General features: G+C 36.3%; 2 pseudogenes; both read left to right on the top strand.

Moving 5' to 3' along the window:
• Positions 1-251: 251 nt before the first annotated feature.
• On the top strand, positions 252-18,505 carry LOC114023832 (annotated as a pseudogene).
• Positions 18,505-19,139, top strand: LOC114023830 (annotated as a pseudogene).
• Positions 19,140-20,579: the final 1,440 nt, after the last annotated feature.

The raw sequence follows: 20,579 nt of genomic DNA, 5'->3' as shown, positions 1-20,579 counted from the left end.
CTCCTCTTTATGCTACAATTTCATAAATATGCAAACTTCTCTTTGAATTGTGAACTCCTTGCACCTGGAGTTCCATATGCATGTTCATTTCTCTCATAATAAGTCCAGTTGCAATGCGTGTCTCATGGACATGTGATTTGTTGTTGTTGTTAACATAAATCTGTGTGCTACCAGTCTCAGAGTTGAAGCAGACCTTGTTCTAGTGCCTTTATCATGGGGAGGTTTAGGAAGAATTAGTACCAGAAGTGCACATGTCAGAGGCCAAAGTCAGAGCAGAGAACCTCATTACTTCTTGTTCACAGGTAGCTCCATCTGGGGTGCCCCAGCTCAGTTTGGACTTGTGGAGGGTCCTAGAGTCCTGCATCACAGTTCACTGCAGCTTCGCTGACTGAATTTTCTTGAGGATTATCTGGCTGTGTCTGAATCTCTTGGCATCTCTCACTTCCTCATCTTCAGCAAAACAAAGAAGAATGTGACTTTTAGATTGATCTGGCTTTCTGGGGACCCTACTCCGACCTTCCTGGTACTCCCTGGTACTGCATGTTGCTTCCTCCCTGAGCTGCCACTGGATGCTAGAGCAGTAGTTTTCACAACCACCACTCTTAGTGCTCAATGGCTTTGGTTCCCATGAAATTCACATGAAGCTCACTGCCTGTATGATCCAGACCATGCTTCCATCCTTCAACGTGAACAAGGTGAACCTGAACTGTGTAAATTGTTGCCATCTTTTTAGCTACAATCACAACTCCCAAAAGCCCCAGTTCTGATACTATGGCCTAAAGGTTGTTCCTGTGGGGGCCATTCAGGGAATGAAGAAGCTTCAACAAGAAAAATTCCCAAACATGAGCCACTTAGAGGATTTCAGAATGTCAAAAAGTGAAACAGAAGCTTAAGCTAGACTTGAGAACATCAAGGCTTAGCAGAAGGCCTTGGGCTTTCTGAGAGCGGCAAGCCTCAGGATGACTCTAGGTTGACCGTGCAGCTCATCATGATCCAGGACAGCATCAGAGATGGAAATATCCTCTACCACAGCCTTGTGCGCAAGTCTGAGGAGGAGCTGAGGGCTGCTCTGACCACCAGAGAAGAGGCTGAAGGCTGGAAGTAGAGCCTGGAAAGTATGCAGTGTGTAAAGTCCCCAGGTGTAGAGAAGGGGGATAGGAACTGTGGTGCAGAGGACCCTGGAAAGTTGTCTGGAATAGCCCATGTGTCTGAGGAGGAAGAGAATGAGGGAAAGTATTTTCTTTTTTCCCCCCCTTAATAGTATTTTTTTTTCAATTGCATGTAAAGATAGTTTTCAACATTTATTTGTGTGAAATTTTGAGTTCCAGATTTTTCTCCCTCCCCTCCTCCCTTCCCACAACAGCAACCAATCTGATATAGGTCATACATGTACAATCATGTTAAACATGTTTCCAAATTAGCATGTTGTGAAAGAAGAATCAGAACAAAAGAAAAAAAAAACACAAGAAAGAAAAAAAATGAAAATAGTATGCCTTGATCTGCATTCAGAGCTCATAGTTCTTTCTCTGGATGTGATTGGCATTTTCTATCACAAATCTTTTGGAATTGTCTTGGATCATTATATTGCTGAGATGAGCTAAGTCTATCAGAATTAATCTTCGTGCAATGTTGCTGTTACTGTGTACAATATTCTTTTGGTTCTGCTCACTTTACTCAGCATCAGTTCATGTAGTCTTCCCAGGTTTTTCTGAAATCTGCCTGCTCATCATTTCTTATAGCACAATAGTATTCCATTACATTCATATACCATAACTTGTTCAGTCATTCTGCAATTGATGGACATTCCCTCAATTTCCAATTGTTTGCCATCGCAAAAAGAGCTGCTATAAATATTTTTGGGCATGTGTATCCTTTTCTCTTTTTTATAATCTCTTTGGGATGCAAGAGAGATATCATCTCTTCTGAACTGAGATCTAGTAGTGGTATTGCTAGGTCAAAAGATATGCACATTTTTGTAGCTTTTTTGGGCATAGTTGAAACTGCTCTCCAGAATTCAGGTTGGATCAGCTCACAACCCCACCAACAATACATTAGTGTTCCACTTTTCCTGTATCTTCTCCAAAATTTATCATTTTCCTTTTCTGTCATATTAGCCAATCTGATATGTGTGAGATGATACTTCAGACTTGTTTTAATTTACACCTCTCTAATCAATAGTGAATTAGAACATCTTTTCATATTATTATAGATAGCTTTAATTTCTTTATCTGAAAACAAGGCAGAGTATTTTCACCAAGCAATTAGTTGAGAACCAGATGAAGATATGTTCCCACAAGTGAAACAAGGATGAACTAACATGTCCCCTGGACAGCCAATCTTGAATGACCAGCAACCAGGATGAGATAGAGGTCAGCATCCAAAGGGTAGGTTCTGAGTAACCAAAAGCAAACAGCCCAAAGGAGCCACAACTGGCCATTTCCTGGTGGTCAAGCCCTGGGCAGAACTTTGACTTCTAGGAGGTGTAGGAGCAAATCCACAGCAGTGTCAGAGCTTCAGATTCAGCTGAAGGATGAACTGATTGCCATTTTTTTTTCTTTTCTGGGGAAGGGATAAATACATTAAACATTATGACTTATAAAGACAGGGGAAGAGTTTCTCTCCTCCATTCCCCCCTGCCCCCTTTATTCTGTCTTCAGTCCTCTAAATCCAGTTTGTTAGGCTTCTTCAGCAGGGAGGAAGGGGAATTGAAGTAAGAGGTCTGGTTTCCTGTCTTGACTCTTGGTTGAGGGAGGGGAGGGTGGTTCCCCTTTTCTGAGAATTATCAGGAGACATGACTGACACAGATTGTGTCCAAGTTAATGATCTATTGTGGGGAAAGGGGGGAACAGCCCAAGAGTTGGCCTCTAGGGATGAAGCAACTTATGTAAAAATGCTCCAGTGGGAACCCTAAGAGCTACCCATGGAGCAAGTGGAAGCACGTATTTGCTAGCCTGGACCTTGTATCCCAAAGGACACGGGTCAACTAAAGGGGAGGGGGTTTCATCTGATGAAATTTGAATTGTCAAGGGGAAGTTGGGGAGGACAGTTCTCATTTGCCCAGCCTCTTACTTAGACAATGTTAGGGCTCACAGAATGTGTTCTTGTCTAGTATAGAGTCTGGATATACAGGTGATAGGAAGTAATGGCTTGTGCTTTTACATCCTCAGTAAAGAAGCAAATAAAGAAAAGAAAAGAAAACTTGAAAGCTTGTTAACAGTCAATAGGAACTCTCAGGGATCATTGCACTATGGGAGCTATACCAAGATAGATATAAACCCTTTGAAGAGTCTTCATGAAGTTCATCTTAGCTATGCTGTAACCTTCATTTTCTTTGTAGAGTCTTAAAGATACCTTTCCTTAGTTGAGTTTAGCCTTAGCTCCTACTATAGGCACTATCACCTGCCTTTCCAGGGATACTGCTAAGATTCTGATGAGAAATCCAAAAACTTTTGGGAAAAGAGTCAAAAAGTAATCTTCTGGTCAGAGTTGGGGGGGGGGGGAAGGAGGGAAAAAGAAGAGGGAAGCTTTTCTCAATTCCCTTCTCTGCCAAATGAATGCCTCTCAAGAGCTTAGCCGTAATTGCTCTCTCCTCTTATCTGTTACACTCAATTCCAAACTAGCATGCTGGTTTTATATAATCCCCACAGGTACATGACTAAGTCTCCTCAACTAATCCCAATATACTTCCTGTCAAACTCCATTGAGATGCCTTTAATTCAGGAAAAGTCTAGGACTTATTTATATTTAGTTCACAACTCTAATTCAATTGAGAAGTATATACGATTTCCCCTTTACACACACACACACACATACATACACACACAAACACATAATATAAAGAAGATATATACATGTAAATGGACAATATGTATAGCATATACATACATATGTACATATATATATATATATCACCTTTTGAAATAATTATAATAGAACAGTAAAATTGAGAAGACAGCTTTGTAGCTCCAAATGACAATATGTCTGATATTGGAAATGATGCAGAATCATTACCTGTTAAGCTTTATCTCTGACCTTCAGGATTCCCTAAAGTTTCTGAAAATATTCTCTGGTAGAAATAAGTGAATCTGAAGCATAAGAAATACAAGGAGAAGTTTTGAGTTTAGCTTATACACAGATGGGCATGACTGAAAGTTGAACAAAGAGCCAAGCACATGTTTCCTCCTGACCTTTTCCTTTTTCCATTTATGTGAGATTAAACTGCAAGGATTCCAGGTATAGCAGAAAACACCTTGAGACTGTTCAAATTATACAGATTTTATTTTGGGTCCAGGTAAGCGAAGAAAATTTTTTTCACGTTTTCCTTCCCACCTTTTCCTGATAAAAAGGTGCTAAATATCGCAGCCCAATGTCTGTATGAATAGAACCACTCCCTGATCTAGAAATAGCAAGCAAATTCAATCCAAACTAATCCTGTGGAGAGAGAATTCTCATTGTCATTATTGTCAACAGCAGAAATATCCACCTAAATCACAAATATTTTAAGGCTTAACAAGTGTTTTCCTTATAGAATCCTTATGAGTTTTTCATGGCAGTTGAGTGAGATAAAATTGTGGAAGACATCACAAGATTAAAATAAATTAAAAAGAAGTAATTTTTTCCTCTTGAGATGTCTCCAAGATGCAGAATATTAAGTACAAGTAATGACACTGTAACCCTAGGTAAGGTATAAATAATCTATTTGTTCATGACAGTTTGCCTGTCAGATATCAGATTTGAGCCAAAGAAAATATTACCATACTCACAACTGAAATATCAAAGCATGGTGTTCATTGGGCTAAAGATACATTAAAGAACATATTACACAAGAATCAGAGTCTCCACCTCCACCCAGGATTTCCAAACACTAGAGTACATAATGACAAAAATGTCATCAAACATTACCTTCTAAAGAGACAGTCATCATTTTGGACCAATGATCCTAACTAAAATGATCTCAAAGATAAATTTCCTTGTCCATGAATTTCCTTTAAGAGCATGAGCCCTAGAAACCCTGGGCCAATTAGTAACACAGTACAAAGGAATACTCCAATAGAGATTAAAAATTGTACCATGACACCTAAGATTATAAACATGTAGGGCTAGCCAGTTATTATGCTGATATTGATCATTATAATATCTGGGTTGTATAAATATAGAAAGATGTGAAGGTGAGATGAACCATACAGGCAGTTCAAAGCCATGAAACAAGAATAGTCTTTCACAAATGATAAATCATTAGTCTCCGTGAGTTGAAACTAGGTACCCTGAAATGCTACAAAGAGCAAATCAATCATGTCAAGAGTCAATCACATAAAGTCCTATTCTATTACCTTTAAACATCTCACATTTAAATCTTACATATGTATAACATTTAGAAAACACCTTATCTATATTGCCATTTAATCCTAGCACCAACTTTGTGAGGTGAATAGTATAGCTATTATTAGTTCAGATTTAGGGATAGAGGAATAGAGACTCTGAGAGACAAATTGACATACTCAAAGTCAAAACAGTTAATATGCAAATGAGCACAGATCAAACCCAAGTTTTATGATTGCAAATCCTGTGGCCTTTCTATTATGTCACATTGCTTTTCAATTCTTATTCAATGCTGTGGCATAAAAAAACAAAAACAAAAAAAAACAAAAAAAAACATTTCAGTAACTGATATAAGAATATGGCAGTGACTTTTTCTTAATGAAGAAAATTATTTAAAAAAACTGAAAAGAGCACTAAATGTGAAGTTCTGGCTTTGATATGTATCATACAAAGCTAAAATTCATGTTTGTTAATGATTAAAATAGAGAATAGCATGACTGACCTCTGTGTTTTTCAATCTTTGTTATTTGTAATGAACAAGAGTCAAATTAATGTCACCACAGTCCTTAAGAAGCAGCAAAAAGTAGAAGAAAGAACAATGAACCTAATTAAATTAAATATGGGTTTGAATCCTCTTCTGCCTCTTACTAATGATTCAATTACAGCATTTTATCTCACTGAAACTCACTTTCTTCATCTGTAAAATGGGAGTGATAAAGAAGACAATATGCAACATTTGAATATTGTTTGTAAACTTTACAGTTTGTGAAGGTTCATGCTTTAACTGTGGTTCATGTACCTTTACTTATCATGTCCTTAGACTGTTCATTTTGTGCTTGTAGGTCAAAATTTTCAGTTAGAACAAATCCTCACTCTTATAAAAAATCTACATAAAATAGTTTCTATGACCTAGTAGAAAGTACACATTTTTTTCCAAGCATTATTTAGTATAACAAAATTTTGCTATACTAAAACAAGCTGATGACCCCCTTAGAGTTCACTGTAATATGGTTTGACCTGATAACACTAGTACTGTTTTCTCTAAATAAAAGTGGATGCTGCCTCAGATATATGTATTGGCACCATTAACAGTACCATCCTTCCTGGGAAGTCTGGGCACACACAAGCAGATGTTCAGAGTAAATTACTCACCCAGGAAGAGCTATGTTATCTACATCTCTCTCTCTCTCTCTCTCTCTCTCTCTCTCTCTCTCTCTCTCTCTGTTTCTCTGTCTCTCTTTCTCTCTCTGTGTCTCTCTCTCACATTTCTAGCATTGCTTCAAAATAAAAACACTTATTTAAGGAACCCTGATATGATTGTCTCTAACTGACTCTAAATTAATTTATCTTTATACCTTTTTATTTATAACTTTGAATCTTGAGTCTATCTACCACACCAGAACACTTACAGTATGTGACAGTGAGGTTATACTTGGCAGGTTTGCCAACAGCCCAGTTCATTTTGAGCAAGTTGTAAATAATAATGCCCATATTTCTATTGGCTAATTCTCCAAGGTGGCATCTGTTATTAGCAACCTCATGTAAACTCACCATTGCTACAGCATCTGTTCCATCACACAATGTTCCTATTTCTGTGTCTCGCACATTTTAACTAGAAAGGAACAGATAGACTACTTTAAAATAAGTTGCCAGTGTTTCTAAATGAGAGCTGCAAAACAAAAAGAGCTCCCAGCATAGTTTTCAGACTTGTATGCCATAGGCCAGGAATAAGTATGGACCTTTAGCAGAGGGAAAAATCTGAAGTGGAGTAGTAGAGACTATACTGGTCTTAACGTGAGATATTTTGGGTTCAGGTATTGGCTCTGCCATTTATTAACTTGGGACCTTGGGCAAATTGTTTAATTCTTCATATCCTTATCTGTCAAATGAAAGGGTTGGAATAGGTGAGCCCTAAATTCTCTGCCAGATCTAATATTCTGTGATATTTTTTTATAATACAATATAAACATGGTGCAAAAAAAGAGGCATGTTCTATGTATACTTATCTAAATTATTAAAGGTATTAGTTTTTCATATTTAGTTTTATTCTTAAATTTTGCTAATAAATAACTTAAAGAGATACAAAAGGAAAACCATCTACATGGTTGAATATTAAGATTTTTGCATATAATCATCTGAACTTAGCTCTTTTGTTGCCTGGCAAAGCTTCCAGATAGCATACCACAGTAACTAGGTGGCACAGTGGATAGAGTGCTGGGCTTGGATTCAGAAAAACCAAGTTTAAATCCTGTGTCACACACTTACTTGCTGCCTGACCTTGAGGAAGTCACCCAACCTTCTTAGCTTCAGTTTCCTCAGCTGTAAACTGGTGATAATAGCACTTAGCTCACAGTTTTTATTGTGAACATCAAATAAGGTAACTTGGGCAAAACACTGCAAACTTTAATAAAGCTCCATAAAAATGGTGGCCATTGTTAATGGCTTTTTTTTGTAATCAGAGTGAATTAGATATTCAAATATGGCTGACAGATAGTGACTATAATAAAAATGAAATATTAGGTGACACAGTTTTACAAAGCACATTGCATTTATTATCACATTTGATCCTTACCAAACCTGATGTTGGCTATTGAGATTATTGATATTGGTTTTCTCATTCTACAGAAAAGGAAACTAAGGTTCAGGGTGCTTAACTTATCAATGGTCAAAAAAAGTCAGAGGTAGGATTGAAAATCAGGATTGACACTCTTCCACTGCAGCAAGTTGGAATGTACAAAAATAAATATAAATAGGTGAAAGATTGCATATGAGGTAGTTCTTTTCTCTCCTGGAAAAAATGCATTAGAACATATTTAATGGTTAGAGGTTATTAGTTACATGATATTTCTCCAATGAATAGTCAATAAAGATGTGACTGGCTGGTCGTGACTTTATACACTTGTCTTCCAGTTATCTCTGCAATTGAAAGGCAAGGTGTAAAAGTACTCAGGGACCTCTCAAATGTGACAGTCCCTTGAGGGCTTTCTCTCTATGCTTCGATGAGAACACTATACCCTGCCTGTTTGTTAGCATGAATGGCAGCATATTTCTTCTTTGTTTCAGAAGAAATTCAGCATAAATTATTGCCATGAAAGTGAAATTATTCCACTTATTACTTCTTTACTATTGCAGAACATTCTGGTTGAGAAAAATATGTCCAAACATAAAGGAACATTATTAATGTGTGAGGGGTGACAGAATCTCAGAGAACATGTCATGTTTCTCAGTCAACAAACTCAATGACAAACTTCGTGTCTATTTGTTTTCTTTTTAAACAGGACACAATAAAGACAAGTGACATGCTACATCTGATGAGACAACTTTTGATATATGTCACTGTCCACAGAGCACAAAAATGATTTACTTATTTCATTGTTTGGAATGATTTTTTTTTTCATTTACCCCCAAACAGATGTTAGAATCCAGCACTTATATACAGCAGGGAAGTCATAAACAAGCAATTTCCAGAATAACCAATAGAGTAGAAAATGGTACTTCATTTAACCATATCATCACTTACATTTATATTTTGCTTTAATGTGTGCAATATGTTTCCTACCCAACAACTCTATGAATTAGAGTGTACAAATATCATTTTTCTCCATTTTACAGTTATGGAAACTGAGACTCAGGAAAGTGAAGTGATTTGTTCCAGGAGCACACTACACATAGAAAGAAAATTCAGAAGTGCTAAAGGTCAGAATGAGAGGACACTGATGAAAGGCAAGGAGGAAAACAAAACAACAACAACAACAACAAAATTCTTATTCATTTTTAAACTATCTTCAGGGAAAGAAGATGTCAAGATGCAGGCATAGAATTACTACTTGTGTAAATAAAATAATGGTAACCACTGAGGGAGATTTTGGTTTGATCTTTGGATTAGAAATATTAGAGTCAAAATGGCTAACAGGGATTTGATAGCCAAGATAATTAGGAAGGCAATAAAGGACAACGTAGTTGCCTGCCTCTCTTGAGTTCCAGTGACCATTCCTGGTTGAAGAGAACTCAAGAACTGAAGAAACTAGCAGATGTGGATGCTTAACACAGTCAGTGACCTTTGAAATCTTCTGGAAAAAAGAAAACATATCACAGCGTTTGAGAAGGCCAAACGTGCTAGTTTTTGCAAAAGAGAAGAAAATGTTGTCTCTTAACTAAAGACCAAGTTACTTAACTTGTAGTCTTAGCAAAATTCTAGAATGTGTTCATAAAAGGATGGTTAGCGATAATTTTAAAAATTCAGTAGAGATCACAAATAGCCATCTTGGATTAAGAATAAGTCATAATTTTCTGATAAGCTAAGAAATTTAAGGCAGTATTAGGCTGCATTGAGATCATGCCTAGGTGGCATCCTTGGTTGCTAATATTCCACATATAAAATGACTTACCAAATGTGTTTCTCTCTCTACACCATCTCTTACAAATGTTCCTCTTAGAGGTACAAATATCTTAGATTTAGTTGATCTTAAATCTTCTAAAAGTAGCATAAAGAGATGCAAAAGGAAGACCATGTATTTGAAGACTAACAGGTTTTATGCACATAAACCCTTATCCTAACTTTTCTGGCACCCTGCCAAGCTTCCACTTAGTGAATTAAAGCAAGATATACAAACACGGTCTTACAGCCCCACTGTAGTTCAGACCATCATCACCTCTCACCTAGACTATTGTAATAGCTTTCTGTTTGATCCCCTTCTACTCTAACCTTTCCTTTACACAACTGCCAAAGTGATTTCCTCAAAGTGTGAGTCAGATCATTTTACACCTCTTCTCAAAAACTGCAGTGGCTCCCTGTTATCTTTAGGAATAAATACAAACTACTCTATTTAGCATTTAAAGTACTTTGCAACCCAGCCTCATCCTTTCTTTCCACTCCTCTTATGTACTGATCCTTCTATGTGCTCTATGTTCAGTGGTGACTGTGCTGCAGTCACATGGCACTCCAATTCTCATATCTTGCCGCTTCACAGGCTGTGACCTTTGACTGGAAGGCATTCCCTTGTCAGCTCTACCTCTTAGAATTCTGTCTTCTTTCAAGACTCAGCTCAAGAGCCACCTTCTATATGAAACCTTTCTTGATCCCCCCAGATGCCAGTATACTCCCTCCCCAAACTACATTGGAAACATTTCACATATATAATACTTACATAATACTACCAGTAGAATGTAAGCTTTAGACCTGCATCTCATATTTTATGTCAAGATGAAGTCCAAATGGGTGTGTGACCTAGATATAAAAGGTTGCACCATAAAGGAATTAGAGAAACATGGAAAAATGCATATTACACCTATGACTAAAGGAAGACGTCTCAATCAAACAAAGGATAGATGATCACAAAAGATAAAATAGGTAATTTTGGTGAAATAAAGTTACGTTTTTTTTTTTACACAGGAAATTAATAAAATTAAGATAAAAATGAAACAGTTAACTGAAGGAAAATTTGCAGCAAGTTTCCCTGATAAAGATCTTTTTTCAAAGATATACATGGAACTGATTCAAATTTATAAAAGAGCTCCCAAATTGATATATGGTCTAAGGATATGAACAGGCAGTTATCAAGAGAGGAAACCCAATTTTCTTATAGACGTGAGAAAAAAAGTGTTCCAAATCACTAACCATTTGCTATAGAGAAATGCAAATTTAAGCAAGTCTGATATTCCACCTCACACTCATTGGATTGGCAAGCATGACCAAAAAAGAGAAAAATGAAAAAAAATATTGGAGGGACTGTGGAAACAGATGCATTGGTTCTTTATTAGTGGATCTAAGAAGGATACAATGATTCTAGAAAGCAACTTGGAATTATATATAACTAATTACTAAAAAGTGCATGCTCCTTGACTCAGAGATCAAAAAAAGAGAAAAGGGTCGTGTGTGTGTGTGTGTGTGTGTGTGTTTACAGCAGCTCTTTTGTGATGGTAAAAAAAATTGGACACTAAGGTGATGCTCATCATGTTGAGAATTGTTGAACAGAATGTGGTATGTAAATATGATAGAGAATTGTCATACTCCTAGAAATGAGGAAATCAGTGATACATAAAAATATATGGAAAGAATTGTATGAACTAATGGTGGGGACAAGTGAATAGAAGTGGAAGAACACTTTACATAATAACAACAATATTACAAAAATAAGAAAAATAAGCAACTTTGAAAGCTGTAAGAACTTTGATCAACACTATAACCATCAGTGATTCCTTTAGAATGATGAGAAAGCATGTGATCTACTTCCTGATAAAATGGAGATGGATTTAGGAGGTAGAATGAGACATATATTTTTTGAACATGACCAATAGGGAATATGCTTAATTATTCACATATTTATGAGGAAATTTTTTGTCTCCTCCCTTCTCCCAGGAGGCAATTGATTAAAAAAATTTTGTTTTATGAATATCATTTAAAGGAAGTAATAGAAAGCTAGAAATAGCTTTCTCAGGTCAGCTGCCCCTGTACGGTCACTGAAGCTTATTCCAGTGAACTTCTTAGGACCCATTTTTTAGGATGAGTAGAACTAAATCTCAGTGTGAGAGAAAAGGCTTAATCTCTAATGTCTTCATTGCCATCTCTACTAGATTGTGATTGTTGAAAAATAAATGTCAGTCAAAAGCAAAGTATCTCTGATATTGTGTCATTGAATGCTATCAGCCTTCTTTCCTTTATTAACTGGTGAAATGATTATTCTCCAGATTATATGACTTAAAATATAAATGTGATCACATGCGTTGTTTTCTTAAGAATTCAAATTGCATGGTTGGTCCATCACTTCCTTTATAGCAGGGACAAAGTCTTATTCCTCTTTGAAATCCTTCAGTACAATATCCAACATTTTATAGATGTTCAAAATGTTGATTTTGCAGCTACACTGGTAGCAAAATTAATAAAATCAATATTATTTTCTACTTGTTGCTTACCTTCCCTCACCAATCCCAACACATGATTGGTGTCAGAGTTGCACCTGGAACCAAAAAAATGTTTACCTGTCCTGTTTTTCTGTCACTGATCATATTCTTTCACAATTGCAGTGTATGCAGATAATGGTACTAAATATTCCATTAAATAGATAGTCCAACAATGTTGACTGTGAAACAAATTTTTGTAAAGCATTTTTCCCTGACAGATTATCTTTTTAAAATTGGAGATGAATTCTTTACTAAATGCTCCCTGTATACTGAATTATAACTCAGTACACTACATACAGACAAACCTAAAATATTTTCCAGATTTGTCCTGGTATTGTGTGCATATGAGATACATTTTAAAAATATATATTATGTACTATATGCTGAAATACAGATGATGTATAAGACATGATGTGTTTTTATGTTCCTGTCCTTATTGCTGAGAGTGGTAATATCCAGAGTAAGTCCAGCCTCCTGAGGGGCATGACTTGGCCATAGTGACACATAGAGGAAGAGAAGGTGAATTACATAACACCATTCCCACTAGCCAGTCATGATGTTTGTATGCAACAGCCACATCTACCTTTCATATATTTAGGGCAATGTCACCCCCAAGCATTACATCCCTCTCCATGCAGTTTAAGGGCTTACCATTCTTTTTTTTTGAACCAAAGTTCAAACTCCTAAATCAGTTATAAATTAACTGACCCCAGTGCCAACAGGAGTAGCTGTGATAATGCCATTGGGAAAAGCCATTGTCCTTCCCTTGATATATCTATTCGGGAAAGGGATAGTAGGGGTATGTGATCAAAAAAGTTTGGAGATCAATGTTTTAGAGGACCAAGAAATCACTTTGAAAGAATAAATGGAAAAAAACAAAGCTTCATCTGAAGGGAAAAACCAGTCATAAAAATCAGTTTCTAAATCAGCTTCAGGCAGCTTAGCTAAGATGTTTAAAAATTGACACTGACTTCATGGTTGGTGAAGCTATCAGAACCACTGGAAGAGTTAGAGACTTCTAAAGGGAGTAAGATGCTGAGAAGTTTAGGGTAAGAATCTTTGGTAGGGTCAAATATTACAAGTATAAGGTATTCCAACTCCAGAAGACTAGTATATAGATTGCAAAAGAGATTCTGAGTTTAATTCTACAATTGTCCATCTGTCCCTCCTCCCCACCCCAATGTAGAAGGTCGAGTCAATATCTGATAAAGATAAATCTGGGATGAGCTGACTTTGGGAACAAAAAATGGATAGAGTTTAATCAGTAAATAAGGATATCAGATTTCAATGACTAATTTAAAAGAAAAATGAAAAGAACAAGTAAAAAATATATTTTGAAAGAAAAAAATCAAGAATTTGTGATATTTGCTAATGAGGAAAAGGAAAAGGGTTAAGGATGAAAGTAAGGTGTTGAGGCCTATTATATATTATTCACTTTCATTCACTTTACATTTCTTCCCCTTGACTTTGCACTGTGCCAACATACTTCTGTTCCTGTGGTCCACTAGTAGACTACTCTCTCTCCTCACATTTATGCATAATTTCCTTCAAGTATCAGTTGATGTCCTACCTCTTACAAAAATCCTTTATCTTCTTAATTACCCTCACCCCCTCCTTTTCAAACTGCCCTGTATATACTTGTCTGTTTTGTTATTATATTCTCCTCTTGTGCTCCTTGCTTGAAAGTAAAGACTTTTTATTTTGTTTTGTCTTTGCATCCCCAATACCTAACACAGTTACATATACATGTAAGTTACATATACATAAAGGTGCTTAATAAAATACTTTTTGCAATGGATTGGATTAGACTTGATCAAAAGACAAGGAAGTAAGAAGGGTTTCCTATTATGAAGGCTAAAAGGGCCCTTAGAAATTCAAATTGGTGCCTGTGAGTTTGGAAGTGCCTTATTAAAAAAAAAGGTGCTATGAAAGCTATATTTATCATTGCAATTTTAGCTATGGTTGTTACACTCAATGTTATATTTTCTTGTGATATTTCAGATAGGAAAGATACTCAATAGTGGCCTTCAAAAGAGTGATCAAATCCATTATATCTCAACAGAACTGAGTGTGTGTGGCTTACATATATTTCCCATCACAATGTAGCATGACTACAAGTAGTTTCAGGTTTATACATCCTATTTTAATAATGGTACTCTCAATGACACATATTACATACTATTAATAAATCTAAGGAAAAAAAACAAAGTCAAATGCAAGCCAAAAATGTTGGCAACATAGAACTGAAATCTGTCACTCAATTCTGCTACCTAGGTAGCATACTGTTCAATAATGCAATGATTGACAAAGTGGAAAAGATTGTCAAGAAGATAGACACATCTTTCTAAGAATAAAGAGAAAGGAAACAAATATTTATATATTGCCTAATGTTTGCCAGGCACTGTGCTAAGCTTTTTTTATAAATATTTTCCCATTTGATGTTCACATTAACTGTTTGAAGAAGCTTATTATTGTCTCTAGTTCACTGTTGATGCCTCAGTTGAGGCAAATAGAAGTTCAGTGACTTGCCCAGAGTCAAACAACCATTATGAGTCTGAAATCCTATTGGAACTCAGAACTTCTTGAGTCCAAGCCCAATGCTCTATCCCCTGAGCCACCATCTGCTTCCAAAAATGACAGAATATATAAATTTTGCTCTCATGGAACTAAGGGGATTATAGAACTGCAAGTCTAGAAAAGAGCAGTAAGGTGCAACCTTGTCACAGTTAGGAAACTAGTATCATCTACAAATAACATATCCAGATTTCTAAACAATTTATTCAACTTTGTCTGTATACAATTAAGTGGGAGATGGAGGAGCAGCCACAATTACAAAAGACTTTTCACACAACTAAAGAAAGATTTAAACAATTGGAGAAATATTGTTGTTGTTCATCCTTCTTTCTAGAAGAGGACCAATGACATTATGTGGGCGATGTCTTGGTTCACAAATGAATTGGATTTAAGTGAGGAAGGACTGTGCAAAGTCATAAACCTCACTCTATCCTCCAGAGTCATTAGGAATCCAGTAATAAGACACAAGTCAGGATGACTTGAGAAATATTAATTGCTTGTGCATGGACTGAGACAATATAATAAAAATGACAATTCTACCTAAGATTATTTACTTATTTAGTGACATACCACTCAAACTACCAAAGAATCATAGAATAGAGTTAGGAAAGAATTCATCTGAAAGGACAAAAAGGCCAAAAATATCAAGAGAATCAATGAAAAAATGTGAAGGAAGGATACCTAGCAGTATCAGATTTCAAACTATATTACAAAGCGTAATCATGAAAAAAATCAGGTACTGGTCAAGAAATAGCATGATGAATCCATGGAAAAAACTAAGTACATAATGCATAGTAGGAAATGACCATAATAATCCAGTGTCTGATAAACCCAAAGATCCAAGCTTTGGGGGTAAGAACTCACTATTCGAAAAAAAAAAATCTGGAAAAACTGGAAAACATTTTGGCAGAAACTGGACATAGGATTCAATGGATTAACCCTGGTGAATGAAAATGCTGTGAATTAATCATTTCAAATGTAGCATGTTTGGGGCAGCTAGGTGGTACAGTGAATAGAGTATCAGCCCTGGAGTCAGGAGGACCTGAGTTCAAATCTGACTTCAAAACAGACACTTGACACTTATTAGCTGTGTGCCCCTGGGCACATCACTTAACCCCAATTGTCCCCCCCAAAATAAAAAAAAATAAATATAGTATGTTCAAGCTTTTGTTCTGGGGTGAGGGAAGCACATAGCTAGATACTTTGATGGGCAAATAGGCAATGAACTTTATAAAACCTTGGACCTGGAAACTGGACTACTTGAGTTCAAATTTAGTCTGAGACATTAACTAGCAATATGATCCTGTCAGTCTGTGTTTGCCTCAGTTTGTTCATCTGTAAAATGGAAATAATGATAGCACCTACCTTCCAGGGTTGTTGTAAGGATCAAATGACATAATATTTTCAAGTTATTTTTCAAAATTTAAAACACTATATAAATGCTTTCTATTATTATTGTGGTTGCTCCCCTCCATCACCATAGATATTTCCACGATCAATGCAAATTTTAACCCCTCTACGCCATTTCACCTGTGAAATTTCTGTCCATTTTTTTCCTCTAAATCCTTTTCAGACATTGGGTATCTGAATATGAGGCTCAATTTTTGGGAAGAAGGATGGGCTAAAGATATGCAGTTGAGAAATATCATAATTGAAGCCATGGGACAGGATCAGTTTATTCAGAAAAAGAGAGAAGAAGCAGAGAGGGGAGAGAAGAGGAATAACCATCCAACCTTGTTGAATTATGACCACAATTAGAAAGTAAATAGGTACTGGAACTAAATATGATGACCAATTAAACAAAAGCAACACTGTAACTTTAAGATTTTTACTTAATGGAACTAGGGATGTAATAAAATCAGAAAACAAGTAGCTGAATCAACATAATTCAGTAGAATGAGTGATATACATAAAACCTTGTGCTGGGTGCTATGTAGAATATAAAATAAGTAAAACTAAATCCCAGTCCCTGTCCTTAGGAACCTTATAATGTAAGTAGATGTAGTAGGTCAGTGAAAGAATATCTATAATTCAAAAAATATGCATTGGTCATGGCCCAGAACTAAACTTACAGATATGTAGGTACTGTGTACAATTACAAGGATTTCTCACTAAATCATTCTTTCTTTGATACAAGTCTTGCATTGGTTTCCCCCTGAAAACATGATTACTTGGATCAGTTCTCTGTAACAACATCAAAAAGTCACTGACCTTTGAGTACTCAGATTAACACAACATTGAATGGGCTTCGTACTCAAGCTCTTAAGAATCGTGACAACTCTCTCCCCAAGGGTTCTTTGCCTTTCAAAAACCCATAAAGTCCTCTTGGTTTATAGTGCTACTTTGATGGAAAGGCCCTTTACAAAGAGAAAACTCTTGAAATCTGAAAAGGAGTTTATTCCCTTCACCAAAACTGCTCAAATAGAGAAATCATGGTACTAGTCAGATGCAAGATTGAAGTTTCCTCCTCTATATAATGATTTTATGACTTGACACTCCTTGCCTCTAATTAATCTTGGTCCAGGAATTGCTCTGACACATTGCTAATGTCACTATATGGCTCATATTTCTGTACATCTGGCTTGGGTTTGATTTAGGCGCTCTTTCACTATGACACAACTGCTTCTGTCTGTAGCTATCTCTTAGGCTATACGGTTCCTCCTTTCCTGTGTGCCATATTATTACCCATTACACAAAGTTTTCTGATGGATATGGTTCCCTGGTAAATGTGACATGTTGAAAGGCTATGTTGTTGTTCAGGCTTCCCTCAAAATAAGCCAAGAGTATGTCTCTGATAGTTTTCTCTATGTCTACTTATCAATCTGTGGTTCTTAATTCTGGGTGCCCGTGTCTTTGTTCTTGTAAAGGATTCAATGGATTAGCCGTGACATATGAAAAGACTGTGAATTAGTCATTTCAAATATAGTATTAAAGGGCCAAGGCTGGGGAAATTTATACCTTTTACAAAAATTAACCTTCTCAAGGGAATTTAAAACATGGTTAAGTTGATATCAATAACTGCAAAACAGAATTTTCATGAAGAGAGCAATGAGAACTGAAGACAATTCTTGGACTCACTCATTATATTTTAGAAATACCATAGCAAAGGAACAAACAGAATTAAATGATGGTTCCAAGTAGTGAGAGAACATGTCTAGCTGCAGAAATCAGAAAACTTTTCTTGATCTTGAATAAGGAGAATTTAAAAGGATAGGATTTTTGTGATGGGCCAAAAAGAATGGTTAGTATTTCAATAGGCATGTGTGCCAGGGAGAATGAGCAGAGGGGATAGGATATAAGTAAAGGCGTGGAACCAGGGCAACAGTTGACTTTCTCTATAGGCACATTCTAGCTGTTGTCATTATGTGTTTCTATGAATATCCAAAAGTTTTACAAGTGCAGTTAAAATGTCAAAAGTCTTCTGTACTCATGTCCTCAAACTTTTTATCTCCCAGCAAAATTATGTCTCTGTCCCTTGTTGCATTCTTCTGTCATTTATGTGTTCTGACTTCTGACTTCATGGGATTCCCCATCCCTGAGATTCCCACTGGCAAACTAAAATGTAATTTCCTTTACCTAACCCTTTCCTTTGTCCCCTATATTTTGGATATTTAAAAAAAAAGATTTAGCTTCACTGAGGGGCTTTGCTGCTGCTGCTGCTGCGCCTGAGAGCAACTTCTCCCTCTCCTTCCTCAGCCCCTCTTTGACATAAAGATGAGTAGCTCAGAGGAAGTATCGTGGATCTCATGGTTCTGTGGGCTTCATGGCAATGAATTTTTCTGTGAAGTGGATGAAGACTATATCCAAGACAAATTCAACTTCACAAGGCTTAACAAACTGGTGCCCCACTATAAGCAGGCACTAGACATGATCCTCAACTTCAAACCTGATAAAGAGTTAGAGGGCAACCCCTACCAGAGTGACCTGATTGAGCAGGTAGCCCAGATGCTGTATGGACTGATTCATGCCCACTACATCCTCACAAAACATGACGTCACCCAGATTTTGGAAAAATGCTAGCAGGGAGACTTTGGCTATTGTCCTTTTATATATTGTGAAAAACAGCCCATGTTGCCCATTGGACTGTCAGACATACCAGGTGAGGCCATGGTGAAACCGTACTGCCCCAAGTATATGGATGTGTACACCCCAAGTCATCCAGGCATCACCACACAGATGGTGCTTACTTTGGCACTGGCTTGTCCCTCATGCTCTTCCTAGTGCATCCTGAGTACAGGCCCAAGTGGCCTGCCAACCAACTTGTGCCCAGGCTGTATGGCTTCAAAATCCACCCTCTGGCTTATCAACTGCCCCCCAGTACACACACACCTTTCTGGAACCCCTAATGGTTTTCAGTTTAAATTAAGAATAAGTCATCATTGTGGTGTAGTGGGAGTATGAAATAAAGTGAAGGAAAAGGCAAAAAAAAAAAGATTTACTATGAAGTACTATAGGGAAACACAATTGATGTAGAGAGGATCAGAGTAACAAAATTGTGACAAAGTTAACAATTCATAATTTAAATTTATTTAGCTAATCTTGTTCCCCAATTCCAACCAAGGACATTTGGTCAACTGTTCTTAGATTCCTCTCAGAAATTTCTTGTCTGCAACCTTGGTCTTGATATTAGTGTTTTGTTTTGTTTTTCCCTGGGCTTCCAAATCCTTTGAGTTAGATCTGTCTTTCTAAGTCTTCCAGGATTTGTTTATTGAGCTTTCAATAACAGAATTTCCTTTATGGTAGAAATTTTTAAACTTTTGTGTGTATATCATGGGCCCTTTTATGAGTTTGGTGAAGTTAGTGGAACCCATCTCAAAATGTTTTTGAATGCATAAAACTAATTACAGTTACAAAGAAAACCAATTGTATTGAAATACAGTTATTAAACTATTTTAAAAAAAGAAAGAAAACAAGCCCACAGATGCCGAGTCAAGAAATCCTGTAGTATAACCCTCTCTCTACATGTATAACACTATCTCTACAGACTCGGTGTCTGCATATAAGAATATATGTTTGGGCATCCATAGCAAGTGTTATAACTTGCAAGTTTGGTAATTGATTAAATGATGCTGAGGTGGGGAAGCAATTGATTTTCAAAATATTATAGTGTGATTCTTTTATAATTATTAACAGTAATGTGGATATTGGTCAAGGCAACTTCATGTGGTGGTATGCTTCTTTTTCAAATTTCTGCTTTGCTTCAACTTTGAACCTGGCTCTTAAAGTTCCCCAGAATATTTATTCATTCACAGAAATGATGGTACAGTTTTTAGCAGTCAGTTATAATTTAATAGTCAGTTAAATGCAAAATAAAGCAATGTTACCTATTCTTCTTATAATTGCTAAATAATGATGAGCATGAGGAAAGATGTGGAGCTCCATCCATAGATGCATCAATCTATGAGCCATCATTTCTCTCAAATACCTACTTAGAAAATAACTGCTACTAATAACTCTCTACTATTTTTAAACTACTTAGGTTATCAGATCAGAAATATTTCCTTTCAGATATTATCCAAGTTATATATATGAGTTATTAGCTCATCTCCTTCTACTCTCAATTCTGATTGAAGTAGTTTCTCCCCTAGTAGCTTATTCTCAAACTATTCTACTTGCCTTGCCTTTTTGCCTTTAGCCTAAAGCCTGCATGTTTAAAAGAAACAGATGAACTTTTCAAGATTCAATTCAATTAACTCTAACATTTGTTTACACATTAATTAATTTATTTATTTGGGTATTGAGACTCCATAGGAGATAAAAGTAAGTATATATCATGATCCCTGCCT

The sequence above is a fragment of the Vombatus ursinus genome, unplaced genomic scaffold (genome assembly GCF_900497805.2).
Source record: "Vombatus ursinus unplaced genomic scaffold, bare-nosed wombat genome assembly UNPS02014818.1, whole genome shotgun sequence".
Taxonomy (NCBI): domain Eukaryota; kingdom Metazoa; phylum Chordata; class Mammalia; order Diprotodontia; family Vombatidae; genus Vombatus; species Vombatus ursinus.
This window is presented reverse-complemented; position numbering and strand designations above follow the sequence as displayed.